At 28.8% G+C, this 21,744-nt stretch overlaps 1 protein-coding gene across 1 annotated transcript in view; it reads right to left on the reverse strand.

Moving 5' to 3' along the window:
- The window catches only part of LOC130675283 (1-phosphatidylinositol 4,5-bisphosphate phosphodiesterase epsilon-1-like), a 213,501-nt gene extending 193,531 nt beyond the window's left edge, over positions 1–19,970 (reverse strand). The window contains exon 1 of the mRNA XM_057480844.1: positions 19,585–19,970. The gene's annotated coding sequence lies outside the window, so the exon portion shown is untranslated. The remainder of the gene's footprint in view (positions 1–19,584) is intronic.
- Between the last annotated feature and the right edge of the window lie 1,774 nt (positions 19,971–21,744).

A 21,744-nucleotide genomic window follows, 5' to 3' on the forward strand; every position in this document is an offset into this window, starting at 1 on the left:
ACGGAAACAGATTTTAATTTCTAAAGTATAAGTTATTCAAACTTAAAACCACAAAAGAGCGCGTTTCTATAATAAAAAAAAAATTTTAATGTTTTAAAAGTATCATAAAACAGTAACAATGTCAAGTTTAAGGTACAAAGTTGAAGCCTATCAAGTTATCCTTAAGACACATTCGGTAAACATTATCTAAAATATTTAGTTTATATATAGTTATACGAACCTTAGTAATTTAAAGATCACAATAAAATATAACTGATAGAATTAGATTATACTAAAAAATAAATAAGTTATCGGGAAGAAAAACCATATTTTGAAATTTCCTTGATTCTATCAAAACATTCAGGGCTGACAAATTATTGGAAAAAGGAGTCGAACATAACGTTTAAAGTAAAAAATCTAAACTGATTAAACAAAACTTCAGATACTTTCTACAAAAATCGTCCAAGATTTTTGAATTCGAAGTTATACAACTTTGACAGTGAAAAAAACTGATTTTTTCGAAAAATTGTTGAAATTTCAAACAGCAATAACTTCTGAACTAGTCGACCCATTTAACCAATCTTCGAACTTAACCAAAAAAATTACCCATAGAATATGTGTAGAAAATTTCATTAGGATCTAATAAGAATTTCAACAGCTATCACGATGACGAGACAGTTATAAATTATAAGGCGTAGAGGTACGTTTGAAACATCGAAAGTAATAAAAAAAATACTTTTAAAATTTAAAATTGCTGTGAAATTTACAGGTTATTCAGCTCATAACAAAAAACAACTGATTAAATTGGATTCTAATGGGAAATGCATAATTTATGTGGAATGAAAACCATATTTCCAACATTTTTTGATTCCATTAAAATTTTCAAAGCTATCAAATTATTGGAAGAAATGGTCAAAATATAAAGTTTAAGGTTATAAATTAAAGCTTATTAGACAAGCTTTAAGATACTTTATACGAAAATCGTCTGTGAGTTTTAGTTTAAAAGTTATATAAAATGTAGAGTGAATAACAACTGATTTTTTCGAAAAATCGTGGAAATTTCAAACAGCCATAACTTCAAATCTAATCAAGTGATTTAGCCCTTCTTTGATCTCGATCAAAATAATTACACATAGAATAAGTGTGAGAAATGTCATTAGGATCCGATCAGAATCGTAGGCGCAATCGTGTCCTCAAAAGTGGGTTATATTACATATATATACATACTTACATATATAAATTTTTTAACGAATAGTATTTTCGAACCCTACTCAACCAATGAGAATAGGTGATGACAAAATTCCTTGAAAAATCGAGCATGAAAACAAATACAGTAGCTAGATTTAAAAAAAATCTACTTAAAAACTGCTAAATCTTTGTATGTGATACATATATGCATAACAATAATTATAGACCCTAGATAGCTTTTGAACGTTCTGGAACTAATCTGTGCCATATTTTGATTTAAGGAAATTCTGAGCCAATATTTTGCATAAGGAAAATCGAGCGCAGAAGGTTTTAAGGTATGAAATTAATTTGAGAATTTGTGAAAGTTTGAAAGTCAGGGAAAACGTACTTATCCTTAAAAAAATGCAGATTATAGTTTTGATTACTTATCCCAGTGAACACATGACTTTAATGTGACGTCATACGTAAGTCATAGCAATGTTACGGCATCTAATGAAAATTTGACGTCAATCTGACGTTCTGTATGACTTCAGTATGATGTATAAACTTGTGACATCATATTGATGCAAGTATGACCCTTGTATCATGTCACAGAGAGTGTCGCTTCTAAAAAATATCGTACAATATTGAATTTTTCCAAAATTTTAAAACTTCATATAATTATCATCGAGGCTGACAAATGTTGTTTTTATAAAATTTGATATAAGTTCATGGAGTTTTTTTAAAGTTTAGTAAAAATCAACCATGAAAGCTTATGAACTCTGTCTTTTCCGGCAGTTAACTCTGAATACATCCATTAATTACTAGGCTTGGACTTTCGTAATGTAGACTAGTGAGCAGCGTTCAGGACACCAGCCAAGAGGAACCGTGTTTGAACCCAGAGAGCGCGCAGGATTTTCGCGTGGTGATAATCAAATCAAAAGTTCAATATTTCAATTTTTTTTCTTTGTTCTCTTTTTTTTTTATTTTTTTTCAAAAATATTTTTTCCGGGCTGATAATTTTGATATCACCTACATGTCATCACATTCATGTCATGGTTACGTATTAATCTTATGTCATAATATTACGTAAACAGGTGCGAAATAATAAGTCACTCCTGAATCATTCGTGACTCATATCTTACGTAAATGATGGCATAGTCTAACGTCATTCCGACGCCAAATTTACATCAATGTGTTTACTGGGAATTTGGATAATGTGGCCAATTTTTCAACTTTTTGCAGAAAATTTTTTTTCAACCTAGCACCACTTTTATCCTAAAATGAGCTTTTCCAGTTTTCCAATAAAATAATTTACGCAACGAACACTTGAACGAAAAAAAAAATTATTTCTACTGAAAATCTTAAACTGTCTGCGTTAATTAATTTTCCTTATTTCAACATACCGTAACAAAATATTTTTAAATAAAAACTTTTTTTTGTCTTAAGAATAGTGTCTCATTTTACTCCAGACATCTACCCAAAGACAAGTTTTTTACTTATGTAAACTTTTATTTAGGAATAGGCTTTAACCGTTTGATGATTATGATTATGTTATTTTAAACGGCAAATAAAAGTTTAAATAGTATAGCCTGCATGGAAGATGAAATTTCTTTTAGTAATTAATTTTAATTTAATATTTTTTTTTATCATTAAATATTACTCCTTACTTCGTTCTCGGTAAATCGTTATAGAACACAACGATCGTTTCGTGGTTCTATAAAATCGTATTATCAATGACCACTATACTACGAGTATTCTGCAAGAGTGTTCTCAGCGATGCATCGTAATTTAATGAGAAAACCGCTACTACCATCGTTAAAATTAAAGTTAAATTTAATTTTACTCACAAAGTAAAGGTTTCGAGTCAGCGATAGTGCAGTGCGAACGTTGTACGATATGAGTAATGCAATAAAATAATACACGATCAACACAAATAAGTTAAAATTTAATTTAAAAAACCGGTCTATCGGTTGATCCTGCAGGCCAGCCCCAAAACATCCCGCTGTTTTCGAGCTCCTTGAGCTTGAAAACATTATTGTAAGCACATTTTCGAACTCTTCAAGCTCGAAAATACTTTCGTATGCCGCATTGTTTTCGAAAAAAACCGTTTTTTAGCATTTATTTCTCCAAAGATATCTCGCGAACAAATTAACCAATTGTTATGGAAATCGACGCATTTCATTGAATTCTAGAGCTGATTAGATTTTGGAATTGTTTGGTTGAGTCGTTTCAAAGATATTCGCAAATAACCGTTTTTTAGCATTTCTTTCTCCCGCGATATCTCCTGAACAAATTAACCGATTGAGATGGCTAAGGCGGCAATCGACGCGTTTTATCAAATCCTAGAGCTGATTAGATTTTGAAGTAGATCGTTCAAGTCGTTTCTGAGAAATCACTATAAAACTCAAAAGAAAATTTTTTTTTTTTTCGTATTTCGCCAATATTTTCGAGTCTACATAATCAAATGATCTGAAATTTCCAGGAAAGTTTATGGCCAACAAGCTCTTTCGATTGCCACCTTAACCATCCAAATCGATTCATTAGTTAAAAAGTTACAAAGAGTTTACATACACACACACACACGCATACATACACTCGGACATCATTCTGTAAATAGTCAGAATAGCTTCTTAGGACCTCAAAACGTCGACATCTGATGAAAACTCGATTTTCGAAAATCGGGGTGAAAACAATAACTTCCCGAACTTTTGAAAACTTACAATTTTCTTAGCGAGAAGTTGAAAAATTTTTTTCTTCATCGATTGGAGCAAAAATTTACGGAAACTATTACAACGAAGTAAGAAAAATAGCAGATCCATCATAAATAAAAATATATTGATGAACGTCTTCTTTGTCACTTGATTGAATTTCTATTGCTCAATTGTTTTACAAAACGTAGTTTTCAACTGTAATTGCTTCCGAATGATTCGCATGAGAAATTTTTACATTTTTTAGGAAACTCACATCCGCAAATGCTTTTTGCTGAAAAATAAAACGACATCCGTATTTTGCACACTTTAAGTGTTAAACTTGATAAGTGTGCTGGATATTCGCTTGAAAATTTTTTATGGCCATAAACTTAAACTTATCTTTACAATTTATACAATATAATAAAATAGTATACGAGTTGCACAGTTATTAAAAACCGACTAGAATTTTAATATCTTCGAAAATAAAACCGATTTTTCGAAGATCTATTAACATTTCACTTATTTTAGTATAAAATATACTAATACGAATCAATAAATTTATTGCTTTTATTATATATTACTAATCAAACAGTCAAATTACAGAATGTTTATTGAAACTAAACTTATTTGCAAAATAGTTTTTTAGAACTTCTATTACTATGTTTTGTCGTATTTTTTCATGATAGAGTCCTGGGTAAAAAACAATGTATATAGTCATATAGGATCATATATGATTTATATAATATAATTATATAGAATTCTATGAAAGTTTATTCAGATTTTTAGCTATTTATATACAATTACATATTATCCCAGAGAATAAAGTACGATCATTAATTTTTATTTAGATATGGTAATTTTCATAAATATCCCAGGACAAAATTTTTTCATGAAATTTTATGAAATTCCATGAAGTTTTATAAAATTTCACAAAATTTTATCGAATTATACTAATGAAATTTGGTGAAATTCTGTGAAATTTTATAAAGTTTCATAAAATTTTATAATTGTTATTGAGATCCCAAGAAGTTATTGGTACGAAATTTTATATATTTTTATGAAATTTTACGAAGTTTTACAAAATTTTATAGAAGTTTATAAAATTTGAAAAAAGATTGTGAAATTTTATCAGAAACCGTGAGATTATTCTATGGAATTTCATAAAATTTCGCAACATTTCAAAAAACTTTGTGAAATTTCATAAAATTTTGTGAAATTTCATAAAGTTTTATGAAATTTCGTGAAAGGCCAAAATTTCGTTTTTGTAAAATTTCATGAAGTTTTATATAATTTCATAAATTTTTGTAAAACTTCACAAAGTTTTAAGAAATTTCATGATAATTTATAAAACTTTACATAATTGTTATGAAGATTCCAAGGACAGTAGTATAAAATTTTATGTTTTTATAAAATTTCATTAAATTATATGGTCTTCTGAATTATTATAAAATTCTATAAAACTCCGTGTAATTTTGCATAATTGAAGTTTTGGCCTTCTACGAAATGTTACAAAATTTCATGAAATTTCATTAAATTATGTAAAATTTTATGAAAATTATCTCTTTGTTTCTAATTAATTTTTAGAAATATTTTTACAATTTCATAGTTCAATAAAACTACATAATCTCATGAAATTTTATGTAATTTCAAGAAATTTTAGATGTTAAAAAAAAAATTTTACGATACTCCTTCGGATCTTGGTAGTAAATATGTAAAATTTTGATGATATTTGATATAATTTTATGAAATATTCAAAAATTTTCTAAAATTTCATACAATTTTATAACATTTCATAAAATTTAAAAAAAATTGATGAAAGTTCATACCAATTACTATTTGGAATCTTGATAACAATTATGTAAAACTTTATGAATTTTTATGAAATTTTGTCTCCTTTTACAAAATTTTATGAAATTTTATAAAACTTCACGAAATTTTATCGAATTTCATAAAATATTATGAAAATTATCTTATGGCTTCCAATATTATTTCATGAACTTTTTTAAGATCTAATATTTTTTTCGAAAAATTAATGGTGACTGTAGAATTTTATGAAATTTTGTAAAATATCATCAAGCCATTTTCAGCATAAAATTTTATAAACTTTATGAATTTTTATAAAATTCTATGAAATTTTACAAAATTTCATAAATTTTGATGAAATTTTATCAGGCCATTTTCAGCATAAAATTTTATAAATTTTCATGAAAAAATTTTTTCCCGGGATATTAATAAGCTAATAAATTTTTAACAGGTGATTCTCTCTAAAATATCAATACAGCTCTACAATGAAAGTTTAAAAAGATGCTACATTTTTCGTTGCCAGTTGAATTTAATTTAATTTTTTCATGAGATAAGAAAAAAAAATACACAAATCAATTTTTTTCTAATTCTTGGATTCACATAGATCCAAACCATTTTCTTCACGGGTTCTATCTATTATAATAGATTTTAGTTTACGAAAATAATTTTTATACTAATATGTTTCATTTGAAGTAAATTCGGTATATAGAAATTTTACTAACCTAGATCTGGTTGATGTTTATTTTATCATTCTTCATAAAACTGTTACGATTTCATCTCTAATTTGATGAATGCTGAAAAATTTGCTTCGAAACACTACTCATTCCGGAGACAGAGTAATTTTTATTAAGATTTACAACTTTGAGTGAATTTTTCACGGCATATGCACATAGAATATATGTTTGCGAAGTTTTTATACTTTATGAATAAAACCGAAGTAAACTTTTTTTCGTTCAAAACTTTGATTTTTTGGAGTGAGAAAATTCTTTTCTCTAGCCAAGAACTTCTTCTCTGAAACTAAGAAATTTTCAATTTCGCATCAAAAATAAATTTTTTGGAGCAAAAGAATTTACTGTCTTGAACCAAAAGAAAGTCTTTGAATCAAGTGTTTCATTTTTATTGAATCAAGAAAGAAAATTCGGAAGACAATATTTTTCTTAAACCAAGTTAACTGTTTTTTCTGTGTAAATATCTGTAACTTTTGAACTCTCTAAACATGAATAAGTGAAATAAGTGAATATTCACTATTTCTGAGTGCTAACCGAACCACTTTTTGAAATTAGTGGTTTGGTTTGCACTTGGAATTAGTGAATATTCACTTATTTTCACTAATTCATGTTTAGAGAGAACGGATGAACCGATTTTAATCATCAAGGTGTCATTCGACGCTGCTTTTTAATATCTGAAAGCTGCGAAAAATTGTGCTTGATCGATAGGGCTCGTTCGGAGATATTCCAAAAATAAAATTTTTTCAAAAATGTTTTTTTCGATAACTTTTAATGTACTCGGTAAATTTATTCCAAAATCTAATCAGCTTTAACACTTTATAAGCTCCGTCGAATACCACCTCGACCATCAAAATCGATTCATTCGTTCAAGAGAAACCGTTAACGTAAGAATTAAAAAAAAATTTTTTTTTTTGTTTTTTGGAAATTTCTCAAAAACGACGAGATAAATCAATTTCAAAATCTGATCAGCTCTAGAACTCAACAAAACGCGTCGATTGCCACCTCAACCGTCTCAATCGGTCAATTCGTTTGAGAGATATCGTTGGAGAAAAAACCTTTTTTTTTCGAAAACAACGGCATATAAAAGTTTTTTCGAGCTCGAAGAGCTCGAAAATAGCGAGAATTTTTGGGGCTGGCCGGCAGGGTCAACCGATAGACTGATTTTTTCTGTTCTGTAGATCTTAAAACAATTAAAACTTAATTGTAAATGATAAATTGCAATTATACTTACACCCTCATACTCCAATCGGAGTTAATTTACTCCGCATGTGCACAGTTTTAACACAAGTTGGATAACAGCGCGAAGTAGCACCGCTACATCGGTGTGAGTTTATCTTAATAACACCGTTTTCTCTCTGTGTAGTTATGAGACTGTTTATATTTTTCATTATCTATCTATATATCCATAAAATTGTCTTTATATATTTTATTCAATTAAACTAATAGTCAAATTATTCACTTGAATTCTGTACTACGAATTAAATTCGATTGTTAACAATGATTATACGAAAACTTTCAATAAAATATATGCATATACATTTGTGTGACTCGTATATAGTACAGAGAGAAAACAAGTCCTTGTACTCATTAATTATACGGGTTTGCTTTAGTAATAATGGATTCCAACAACAATAGAGAATTTCGGCTACATTAGCGTACGTTAAATATTTTCACTAGAATAGGATATACTACCATGGATTTCTCTACCATTTGCTTTCATATGTTACATTTAAATATGCATAATATAATAGTTATCACTAATAAATTTAACTAAACTATTGCAAACAAATGAAACCTGAGATCAAATACAATTAAATAATATACTATCTTGTAACTCTGTAATTTATAACTTTCTTTCATTAACGAAAAAAAAATGATTGCGTTACTTTATACCTGATGATATTCAATACAATTTAATAAGTTACTATTTGCTTTTATGATAGGGGAGACTAGGACACAACGGGATATCTTAAAAAATAATTAATCAATGTTGAATTTAATTTCTCCACCAAATTTATTATCATTCACTTTTAACGAATCTCTAATCGTTTTTCAAGTTTTTAGTAGAAAAAAAAAAATTTCTAGAGCAATGTTGAGGTATACCAAAAAAAATTTTTACTAATTTGTTAAATTTTTTAACTGTAACATTTTACTCACTTTACTGAAATAAATATCGATCGCAAAATAAATAAAAAATTGTTAAGGAGGGTCGGGTCGTTTTTCTCTATCACTCTGAAAAAGGCGAACACTACTATTCTTGATGCACTTCCACAGTAAAAGGAAACTTTGTCTAGGTTACTTTCTTCAATAAATGAAAATTAAAAAATAAAAATGAATACATAGATTGCTAAATTACAGATTAATGTATTGAACATCATTCTTCATTTGGCGTTTAGTTTTTATTTGAGAGAAATACTTGAACAAAAATAACTATGTAACAACTCTTTTTGAAGAAAAAAAATATTTTTGCGCTTTTAGAAGCTTCAATCCATTTACCCAGATACTTTACCATGCGCTGGCCTTCTCTACCTATGTTATCGATCATTACAGACTGAAATTAAAATAAAATTTAACTAATGTTTCAATTCATCAATCGAGTTCTACTTTGTCACATCAATAGTGATATCTGTGAATACACTGTAAAATAATACCGGTATAAAAGTCCGTGCTATCCTGGCTATAAGGCTATCAGTATCTAATTTAACCCCGTAAATGATGTTAAATGTCCACATTGTTCGTAAAAAATATGACAAATCCACACTTTATATTTATATATTGTAATAACAAGTAACTTAAAAATAATAATCACTTATATTACAATAATACCACACAAACTAGAAATAACAACACCACAATTAACAGCGGTAAAAGAAAAGGCAACGAGAGTTTATTAATAAGTACAGGATGCTCGCTGTTTAGTTGTCAAATCATGACGGACTGACTCTAGTCACATTTATATAAAACAAGAGAAGAAGGCATTTGTTTTCCAGATATTCAAATATTTAAAAAGATCAGTTTCACTTTCGTTACAATATATATAGGCACTGTCTGTACATGGTGTTTTTATTTCGAATTATGCGTCAAATATCATTTTTATGACCCACTCATACTATATCTACCCTTTTTGGAATTTTTGTCCATCTGTCTCTCTGTTGGTTTGTACCTTTATAACTAATCAACCACTCACCTGATTGAGATGAAATTTTTCATACATATACAAAATACTGTCACTTAAAATATAGGCTACTTTTTCAAATCAGAATTCGAGTACATAAATTATTTTTTTTAAAAGTATAATAAAAAAACAGATAAATTACAGCCATCAATTGTTTTTATTCTATTAGCGTCAATTGTTTTTTATATTTTTTTTTTTTATAGATTAGATTTTGTTTCATTTATCAATTGTTTCTGTCCATTAAAGCGTATATCACATTTTATTAAACAGTCAAAATGAGAGTCTCTAATCTGACTTATTTGTAACTAAATAAGAATGTAAATCTATTTAATTTACTATCTCTGGAACTATAAATGCTTACGGACTTGAAATTCAGCGTGAACGTTTGTTATGTCATGTAGGTATTCCTCATAAAATGGCTTTAATAAAATTTACTCCTAAGGGGGTTTGCGAGGGCAAATGTTAATATGCTCCCATTTTTTTAATATATGCGTTACCAAGTCAAAATTTAGCGTGAACGTTCATTATTTCATGTCAGTATCCCCCACTAAATAGCTATAATAAGATCGGCTCCGAAGGGGGTATGCGGGGGCATAAAACGTTAATATATCTGATCAGATAAAATTATATCTTTGCAGATCTATATATATATATATATATATATATATATATATATGATCAGATCTAATATTTAGACATAATCAGATCTCATATCTGGCCAACCACTGGTTACATCCGGTCAGATCTAATCAGATATAATTAGATCTGGGCTAGATTCAATATCAGACATCATTATATCTAGCGTATATCTCGTAAGATCTGATCAGATAACTACATCTGAACTAAATACAACATTTAACATAGTCAGACCTTATTATATCTGCTCAGACATAATCATGTATATGTCTTATTTTTACTGTCTTTTATCACAATCGCGGGAGGAATGTTAGTGTTCAGGTGATGTTTAAGACTGTCATTATTGTTATTATTATTGTTATCATTTCTTTGTTAGTTAAACGCTTGGAGGGTTATCCCCACTAGTCCAACACTACCGAGGGCCTCACCTGAGCGCCAAATCGTTACTGCTGCGATGTTTCATCAACAAAATGATCAGCATGCGCAGCAGGCCAAGTTTCGTTGCCTAAGTAGAGTATTATTATCATTATCATTATTATTATTATTATTATAATTATTATTATTATTATTATTATTATTATTATTATTATTATTATTATTATTATTATTATTATTTTTTTATTATTATTATTTTATTGGTTTTTTAACTTCCTGCTAAGAAAATTGAAAATTTTTTAAAATTCGGGAAGTTATTGGTTTCGGTCTGATTTTCAAAAACTGAATTTCTATCAGATTTTGACGTTCTGAGGTTCTAGGAAGCTATCCTGACTAATTTCACGATGATGTCCGAGTGTATGTATGTGTGTACGTACGTACGTACGTACGTACGTATGTAAATATTCATAACTCTTGAACGAATGAACCGATTTTGATCTTTGAGGGGTCATTCGACGCGGCTTGTTAATATCTTAGAGATGTAAATTTGAGCTTAATCGGTAAGGTGCGTTCAGAGATATTTCAAAAATAAAATTTTTTCAAAAATGTTTTGTTTGGATAAGTTTTAATTTGCTGGATGGATTGATTCCAAAATATAATCAGCTCTAAAAATTTATAATCAAAATCGTTTAATTCGTTCAAGAGAAACCGTTAACGAAAGAATTCAAAAAAAATTTTTAACTTCCTGCTAAGAAAATCGACGATTTTCGAAAAATTGGGAAGTTATTGTTTTCACTCCGATTTTCGAAAGTCGAGTTTTCATCAGATGTCGACGTTTTGAGGTCCTAGGAAGCTATTCCGACTAGTTTCAGAATGATGTCCGAGTGTATGTATATGTGTGTGTGTGTGTGTGTGTGTGTGTGTGTGTGTGTGTGTGTGTGTGTGTGTGTGTGTGTGTGTGTGTGTGTGTGTGTGTTCATCTTTTTGATGAATGAACCGATTTAGATGGTTCTTGCAGCATTCAAAAGATATCTTCTGAACTTAGTTTTTAAAAAAAATTTTGGACCATTTTGTCGAATAAACTCTGAGATATTCAAGAAATACGAAAAAAAAAAAAAAAAATTTTTTTTTCATTTTTTTGATATTGTGAAAACTGTTGGATCGATCAATTCCAAAATCTAATCAGCTCTAGAACTCGATAACAGCTTTCGATTGCCACCTTACCGTCTCAATCGGATAATCCGTTCGAGAGATATCGTCGACAAAAGAATGGAAAAAAATCGTTTTTTTTTCGTTTTTCGTGAATATTTCGGAAACTATCGAATCGATTAATTCAAAAATCTAATCAGCTCTAGAAATCGATAAAAGCATCCAATTGCTGCCAAGAACGTCCCAATCAGATAATCCGTTCGAGAGATATCGTCGACGGAATAATAAATGTAAAATCTATATCTACTTTTTCCATTGAAAAACATCATAATTACTGAAAAAAATTACTCAAAACTAATATGTTTTTCTTTATATAAGTCATTGGAAGTGACTGCCTAAAAATCCTTATGTTTGCTCGGATTACGATATACTTACACGATATAGATACAACGTATCACGTAAATACTTATTTTTGAGCTAATTATTGACCATAATTGTAAATGAATATATAAAAAACGCTCATTCATTCATTATTTTGGATTCTAAATTTTTAAACTTTATCATAAACCGTAACCCTTTTGAGCTTGAAAAGCTCATAAAAAAGGGAAGCAAAGGTATTGTCGAGCTCGAAGAGCTCGTTAATGTATCTATACTAATGTTTTCGAGCTCTTAGAGCTCGAAAACAGCGGGAAGTTTAGAGGCTGGACTGCAGGGCAAACCGATGCCCAGATTTTTTTTTCTGTTATGTAGATCTTAAAACACTGAGACTTAGACCCTCATACTCCACTCGAAGTCAATGTACTCCACATGTATACCGTTTTAACACCGGTTGGATAACACTGCTAAGTCACACCGCTACACCGATGTGAGACTATTTTGTCACCGATTTTTTGCAGTGTATTTTTTAATATTATAAGACCTTGATAAATTTACAACTATCAAATAAAAATTGTTTTAAAATAATACCGTGCATTTGCGAAAGTAAATGCTGATTACTTTTGACCTACACAGAAAAAAAAGGAATTCTTGGGTCAAGAAGAAAGTCATTTCCAAAAATAAATTCTTGAATTAAAATATCTTATTTTCTTGTTTAAAAAAATTTTCTCTTGATAAAAAAAGGGTTTTTTTTTTAATTATAATATATAAAGCTCTATAATAATAAAATTCAATCTTGATTTAAAAATAAAAATTTTTGCTATAAATGTTTTTAGTTTCCTCAAATAAGAAAACGACTTAGTTGGCTCAAGAAAAACCAAGCTTTTAGTTTCAGATGATACCAACTCATTCTGAAAACATCGTTTTCTCGAATGTAGTCGATATCGATTCATTTCGATACATCGATATGTTAAACAAAGTAACATTTTACTTACTGCAAGTAAAAATTAATTCATTTGAAGATTTGAGAACATTTAGACTTATCTCGAAACGATTAATTTAGATTAAAAAAATAAAAAACTCATTCCCAAATTTAATTACATCAATGTAAAGCAAAAAATACTTTTATTTTCAAATATATTAAATCGGTCCAGTTTTAAATTGATTTTATTATTAACAAATCAACTCTTAGAATACATATAATTTATCATAGAAACGAGAATAATTTTCTTTCTTTAAAAATTTTTCTTTTTGAACTAAAATGATGTATTTTTAACTTAAAACTTTAACTAATTAGGGTCGAAAAAATAACTTTTCAAATTAAAATAATCAAAATTAACAGAAAGTTTACTTCAATCAAGATATATTCCGTTTTCCTAAATATTCTCTCGACTCAAGATAATTCTCTTTGAATCAAGATTACCTTTCGTTCAGTATAATGGTATTAGAATTGTTAATCCCACAATAACAATAGTATATATATGTGAGTATACTCTGATCACGACTCGATTTAGTCCTTAGTAATGACGTATGATGTTAATTCCCTGCAATTACTGTTCATGTTTTTGTTTTCCTAAGGGATGCCCAGTTCCAAGTAACGTTACCAATATGTTACTTTGTATAGAGATATATGTTTAAAATTATGTATGTTTAAATACGACATGTAGATGATATACTATATTAATATATAATCATGTAATAGCGGAAAAAATAGCGGAATAATAAAATAATAGCGGAAAATTTTAACTTAATTATTTATGTTCTTAAAATACTATCTGTTCTAAATCTAATCAGTTTTGATTTGGAACGCCTCGGAAGCGATAGTGGGAGAGGTTGTGCTTTATAATCGACCTATCACGAAATTCGGATGTCTTACCATAAACCGTTTCTACCAATTTTACAAATAACATCCATGACAAAAAAGTACACCAATGTCTAGAGAACATTAGAAAGAATAATTTAGATTCAATTTAAAATTTGATTTAGTTACATGATAGTAAAAAAAAAAAAAAATTATTCAAAATAAGACTAGTTGGACGTTAATTGGAATGCCCATATTTGAGCAAGATATCTATTGGAAATCTCGATTAATCAGTGTCATTTTTTCTTTGAATAGCATCAGATTTTGGTAGAATTGAGGCCTTCTGAACATCACTACTGTAGTCCTTTTCGTTCATTTATTATCAGTTAAAAACTGAAAACCGACAGTGTTAACTAATGCTGGAGTCCTCTTATTTTTACCCACAAATATAGGTAGACATAAAATTTTATTACTATTATTATTATTATGCGATATGATTGTCATCAAAATTAGCTGGCATTATAAATTTCAACTTTACCGACAGATAATTTAAAACAAAAGTTGTTTTTAATTTTACTATCAAATGAAAGTAAGCCACCAGAGCTGCATATTGATCTAACCAACAAATCAACTTGCCAACTGTCATCGAATAAACTAAATTAAAAAAAAAAAACAAAACCACAAATTTCTAGATTTAGATGTTTATTAAAAAATTTGGAAATCAAAAAAGACAATTAATAACTTAGTTTATTGTAATATGAGCGCACGAGGCGTGCACTTTAGGATTTCCCAAATTTTTTAATGATTACTTTAATATGCATGACGAAAGTAACAGAAAAAGTTAAAATATATATTTTTTATCAGATCAAACATTCAACCTTCATAATGGTGTAGAAAAAAAAATAACAAAATTATACAAGTTACCAAGTAAGAAATGACTTAGTGATCAATGTTTTTTTTTCTTATATTACAAATCATAAGATTGTAAATTCAAAATCAGAAGTCATTTTTATAATTTTGTAAGATAAAATAGGAATGTCCCATCATTACAAAACTTTTAATACCATACAGTATGGCGTTCACGCCTATACTGGCATAGTGATATCCGCAAAATATTTCTTACTGTGCAAGGTTTCAGAGTAATCCTAAGAAAACTACTGCAACAAAAAAATTTAAAAACTTTTGCTCGTCTTTGAAACGGTCTATAGGCTTCAATCAAATTTTTTTGATAATTTTACTATCAAGCACTTTTAGGTAATTTAATGCGCTTTCATTTGCCGCCCTCTCTCTTCGGAAAAAAATAAAAAAAGCAAATTGTCGCCTCAAGTTTCTAGTTTTCAGATCTTGTGTTCAAATTGATTTGAACAATTGTTTGATTTTCTCAACATCAAAAATATTGTAAAGATGACAAGGAAGAAAATATCGAAAATAAACAACAATTTTTGAAAGAATTTTTTAGATAAATTATTTTCAATAATTAATATTTTTGATCAAAGAAATAAGGTTTGTCGCTAACAAAAACCTTTTGAAATTGAAGAAATGATGGGAAACCGAAGAATCGCCCATAATGCGATTTTTGTCGAAAACGATAAATTTAAAGCTTCGGAACACTAAGAAAGAAAAGTCGCAGCGATTTGAAATTTTCAGGGTTTTTTCGGGACAGTTTGAGGTTGAAAAAAAAATGATTTCGTACTATTTTGATTATAATTAGATAATTTAAAAAAATAAAACTTATTAAATTAAATTGATTATTTATCGAGAATCCAGTTGAATTATCTTGCTCTACCACTATTATTAAAAATGACATTTACTTTAAAAATTTACTATATTTATTTCTTAATTAAATTAATTTCTATAATTAAAGTTATAAGAATGCGGTTGTAGATCGCAAATGATAACGAACTTAAAAACATATTAATAGTTAGTTGTGAATAACTGTGATCGAAAAAGAAAATATTTATTAATTAAAACAGTTTAATTAAGAAATTAATAATGATTAATTAAAAGGAAACTACAATAACAAGTTATTTGAATAATTAATGATTGATTAGTAGATTTTTTCATTCAACAAGAATCAATCATGGACCATTGATTCACCAACAGTAGCCCAACGTTGCGAACCGATAATTGGCTAGTCATTAGTAGCCGTTCATTGGCCAGCATTATCTTCAATGGGATCACGGTAAGTCATATTCTGATATGAAACCAGCAATGCCATGACATATACATTCAAAAATTTTAATAAAAATTCATTTCGATTTGACTATGCTATCTTGATAAAAAATTAAATGGCTGCTGATAATTAACCAGGTATGAGACATTACGAATTGCCAATGCTTGGCCGAGCGATGGTATTCAGACATCGGCCAACCTACGGCATTTTTTCCATTATCGGCGACTTTGTATGGGTAATTGTCTGTCGTGGAAAATGTTTCGCCGTTTGTAAAACCCTACGTCCATTCTCTGTACGACCAATATGTCCCGAGTTATTGATTGTCAAAGTCAAAATGGACCTTTTTGCTTTGATCAATGATAACTCTGCGCGAAATCGACGTAGAGGCTTTTTGAGGGCGGTAAATCAAAGGGCATACAATTTCCTAGAAGAATCATAAGGTCAGATCATCAAAAAAATTTATTGAAGCCCATAGACATTATTTTAGACGAGCAAAAATTTGGAACTTTTCATTTGCGTCGGTTTTTTTAAGATTACTTCGGAACCGTGCATGGTAAAATATTTTGAAGATTTTTAGATCTGAAAACTAGAAACTTGAGGCTACAATTTACATTTTTCACTTTTACTCTACGACCATTTTTTTCCGAGTATATAGCATGTTGAAAATCACTCAAAAATTTGGAATTTTTTTTCATATCCCTTAATTCTTGTGACTAGTGTATTGAAAAATTAAAATTTGAATATCGTTTCATTAATTTAAAAATGAACCTGTCCTCCTTAATATAAGATCTCTGGGGTTCCTGGCCTATGGGCTTCGGCTTGGGCCAAATACCCATAAAACACCAATTATGTCAATTTCTGGCATAGCACCGTTAATTTTGAGATATCTATAAATTTCAAAATTTACTGTAAAGATTACATTTGTCACTATTTAACATTGTAACTTCAATAGAGGCTTTTTAATTTGGAAATCTTTTAAAAAATTTTAATGTTAATATCGTAAAAAGAACAAAAAAAACTTACAATCTAAAAACTATATTTATTTCTATACTTGACTTTCAATTTACTTTTGAATAAAATAAATATAACAGTGCTACCTCTGTTATAATACGATGGAAGTTATGAAAATTATGATGCTACAGCGTAATTTTTAAATAGTAACTGTGTTCACCGTAAGAGGCGTTCCCGTGACTCATGACTTATATAATTTCTTATATCGTTTATATGGATCTCAACACTCTATATACTTGGGAGTCTTTCTGTGTTCGAGTGATTCAAGACGTCAGTTAATTCATGATCTAAAGATTCCGTGTTCAAACCCAACATCAGTTAGAGCGATTATTATTTTATACTCTTATTTAAAACTTCTATTCCATCGAATTCTGAATTTTTACGATGTAAACATCGTAAATTTAGCTGGAATTTTCTTTCCGTGTATGAATTGAACTTTAGCAGGCTAAAATCAAAAGTGCTTTTATCCCGCTTTATTGAATTCGAGATTTAAGTATACGTTACAGTTTATCGCGGCATTTGTCTGAAATTAGCTTATTTTGACCGAATAAGTAAGCATTGAAAGTTCAAATTTAGAGCAGATGTTATAGAAAAAAAAATTATTATCACCTCATTTTTATTGGAAAGTAATAACATAAAGTAGACTAACTCAAATGAATAATTAATAAAAATAAACAATTCAAGCTAAATAACTAAAATGACTAGCAGTAAAAGCTAAATGAAGGGACGACCATAAATAATTAAAAATTAAGTAATGAATCAGGTCGATTGTAGATGCTATAGAATTAAACGATTATATCTAATATCAAAAAGGTACTCATTTCCTGTGATATGCGTTGTAACAAAGGTAAAACATGGTTGTTTCGTGTTTATCTTGTCCGTCCCTATATTTTTCCATTGAGGGTGGAAATAAAATAAAACTAAAATTTATAGAGAAAAACATATTTCTCAGTCGTACCAACAAACAAACGTTATTGTACTTTTTCCAGCTATTTTTTTAATAAATTTTTTTTTTTTGACATTGAGTCCGTTAATATGAATTTTACGATAAGGTCACAGTCGATGGAAAAACGTCCTTGTCTCATTTCCCATATTTCACGTTCCCTCGCAGTACCTACTTTTTCAGAACAAAAAAGCTAAATCGATGAACGACAGCCGGTGCTCTGAGTTTTAGAAAACTCGAAGGGTTTCTCCTCCTCCCACTCTTAGCAAACTGTTACAGCTCGAATTGATTATCGAAAACGAGATAAGTTGACGAAGGAACTTGTCACGCGTACCACCAAAAATCGACACTACCAAAATTCATATTTTTTTATAATAACAAAAAAAAACATAACCTAGAGTTTGTTGTGAAAAATCGATACTCCTCGACGGGTATTACATTGAATGCCGCGCAATCGTGCGAAGACTGCCAAGAATTTGCTTCCGATGTTCAAAAAAAAAAAAAAAATAAATAAATAAATATGATGATAAATGATAAAAAGAAAAAATAACTGGCTTTTTATAAAAATATCTCAACAATTATTCAGCAACTTGTTTAACATATTTTTTTTTTTTTTTTTTTCGTATAGATTTTATCAAAATGAGAAACAACGTACTATAAATGTAAATAATCTTGATCAAAGATATACCATTTACATGATTATTAATAGTTCTATTGAGAATAATAAAAACTTTTCATTGACAAATAATGAAATATAAAAGTAAGATTTATATCTATAAAATATTATCAAAAACTCTAATAACAAATTTGAATTTTAATAATACTTTAGTTAAAAGCCAGATTTTAATAATAAAAAATGCTAAAGTTTTTGGTTCGGATTATGTCCAATAAGGTTTACAACTAATTATTAATTATTTGGTTGGTTACCACATAAATACATGTTTTTAAATACTCATAAAATATTAATACATACAATGGTTTGTCTTTCTTAAGTAAACTCCGGAAGTAAGAAAAGGATGTATAACATTCACATTCCAATTCGTACACACCGTCGAGTATTTTTATATTTCCCGGTAACGTGCAGACTGTACCCGCTAGCCATGCATTATTATCATTGAGGTCGAATTCATGCAATATAGCCAAAATAGATGTTAAAAAAAATGAAATTTGAAAGTAATAATGTGCAACTAATTTGAGAGAATTATAGTTATTTATTTTCATTTAATGAAATTAATCATTTTGAATTGAGTATTTGTTTATTTTTATAAAACAAATAAAAAAATAAATCAAAAACTTATATATATAGATAGTAATGGAAAATTCAGCTCCCTAAATTTAAAAATAGATATCATCCCTTGAGATCCAAGTTTAAAGAGCTCACCGGTAAAACGCCTATTCTATGAATAAGTGATACAGATAAAAGGAAAGTCTTACGAAGCGTTAAGAACGAACAATTTAGTCAGCATGAAAAAAGAGTAGAATAATAGACGTTATCTAAAAACACTACTCGTTTTTAGATATAAGAGAAAAAACTTGCATCGTATTTAAACTTTTTTCCTTAATATATTACGCTTACCAGTAGTTTTATCGCTAATTCAAACGAAGAATGTGCTTCGTACTTTACTTTTCCATTAGCTTCTTCGGCATTAGGTAATGTTTTAATAAATAACTTCACATATTACTTATCGACAATAAAGTCCATATATATTTACTTTAGTATATTATTTATTTATTATTAAACTCATGGTTAATTGAAATTATTATCATTTGAATTAATAATTAATTTTAATTATTATGACAAGTTTTTTTTTTCAAATTGTGATAATAATTTATCGTCACGATTATTATCAGTCAATAATGTTTTATATGATTATATTAACTACCCCGTTAAATGACACTTTAGAGGCCAAAACGCGATAAGAAGAAAAACGCCAAAGATAAACGTACTCACGCGACGATAGTCGCGACGATACTGCGCCCTATTGAACGGCCTTGCGCAAATATACCAACTCCCCACCCCATTACAAAATATAGTGATGGAGCATTTTCTCCCCCTCTTTTTTATTCTTGCTTGGTTTAACCCTCCATACGCTCACGTTATAACCCTACCGAGTAACTTTACCCTTCTCATATACCTTTTGGCTTTTATCAAGACAACCCTTACACGAGTGTTAATCCGTTCGCGTGAACGAAATTCCATAAGTAATTTTTTTATTCTTGAGTGAATATCTATATATAAGCATATGGTTATGTATATCTATGTATTTGTTTTATAAATGAGAAGAGAAAAAGATAGATGAGTGCATACATGGCTGATGGTTAGAACGCACCCATGGAAGCATATGCACTAAAATCTTTTGTTAATTTTAATTGTGGAAATTGTAATACTGAACAAAGTGGATAGTTAACATTGTTACTCGATACATTTCAATGAGCTGTAAAAGAAAGAATGTTTAAAAATAAAATTAAAAAAAAAATAGAAACGATGACAGAGATGGGGTTAATGGCTCTTTAGGTGCACGCAAGTCAGTCCTTAATTGACATTAGTCACGAGTATGCTTTACTTGACTTCTTCTTTTAAGTTCTATACTAGTTGTTATAGTTTTTTATTTTAAATTTCTCGGTATGTGCTTATATACATAAAGATAAGACACTTTGGTAAATCAGAGATTGAAGGATTCTCAAGATAGTTTAGACGGTAAACTTTAAAACCTGTGGAAATGCTCTAACGCTGGATTATATAGAAATTATATCTCTGGATTCAAAGATTAAGATATTAAGCTGACTTGACATTTTATCCATATTTTTTTTTTCATTACATTTTAAAATAGTAAGATTTATTTTTAAATTATTTCAATAGGTGTGTGTTTTATTTTATGTTGGAAACAATTTTATATAAACCTTTTCAACGAACTCGACTACAGACATATTTTAACCCGCTTCTAAAAGGAAGTTATCATTTTATCGTATATGTTTATTTATCAATAGTGTCGCGATGTCAGAAATTGATTTAGATGGACAATCAGATTGTAATCTGGTTTTTAACATAAGTTCAATGAAAATATCATTAAAGTTTGTATTTTATTAAATAGACACACACCGAACTATTGCTTTGTAAGTAGATTTCTTAGAAATCTGGCTGTTGCATTGGTCCTCATGATTGATTATTTAAATGATTGTTTCATCATCTATCATAATTCGTCGAGTAAGTTCCAAAAATACCATTGGTTCAAAAGCTTACAAATGTATGTGTGTATGTATGTATATGGGGGGTTCCATATTAAATCACCGATCTTTAATGCAAACCTCTCTGATCTCGCTAATTTATTCATATGTTGTAATGCGTATTGAAAGCTGCCGGTATATCAATTTTCAGTCTTTTATTCCAAGAGGTCAATATAGACAAGTCATATAGACAAAAAAAAGGGTCAACCTCGGAACGAAAGCGAATAATCTGAATATTTGTATATACCTATATTTTGACGTTCTGAAAGTTGTCTCAAAAGTTTCATAGAATCTCGTGTCCGCGTCTTAAAATATTTAAGGTCAAAGGTCACAAAAATCGATTTTTTACAAATATCTCGCTTCCTATAGCTCTGATGCTATTTACATTTATTATAAATATTCCTCAGAGAATAAAATTCCCTACAACTTTTGTTTCAAACATTTTTGTACATTGAACCATTTCTGTGATAGAGGGCGCAGAACCCCCAGCGGTTAGCCATTTACAGCACAA

Source organism: Microplitis mediator, chromosome 10 (assembly GCF_029852145.1).
Source record: "Microplitis mediator isolate UGA2020A chromosome 10, iyMicMedi2.1, whole genome shotgun sequence".
NCBI classification, from domain to species: Eukaryota; Metazoa; Arthropoda; class Insecta; order Hymenoptera; family Braconidae; genus Microplitis; species Microplitis mediator.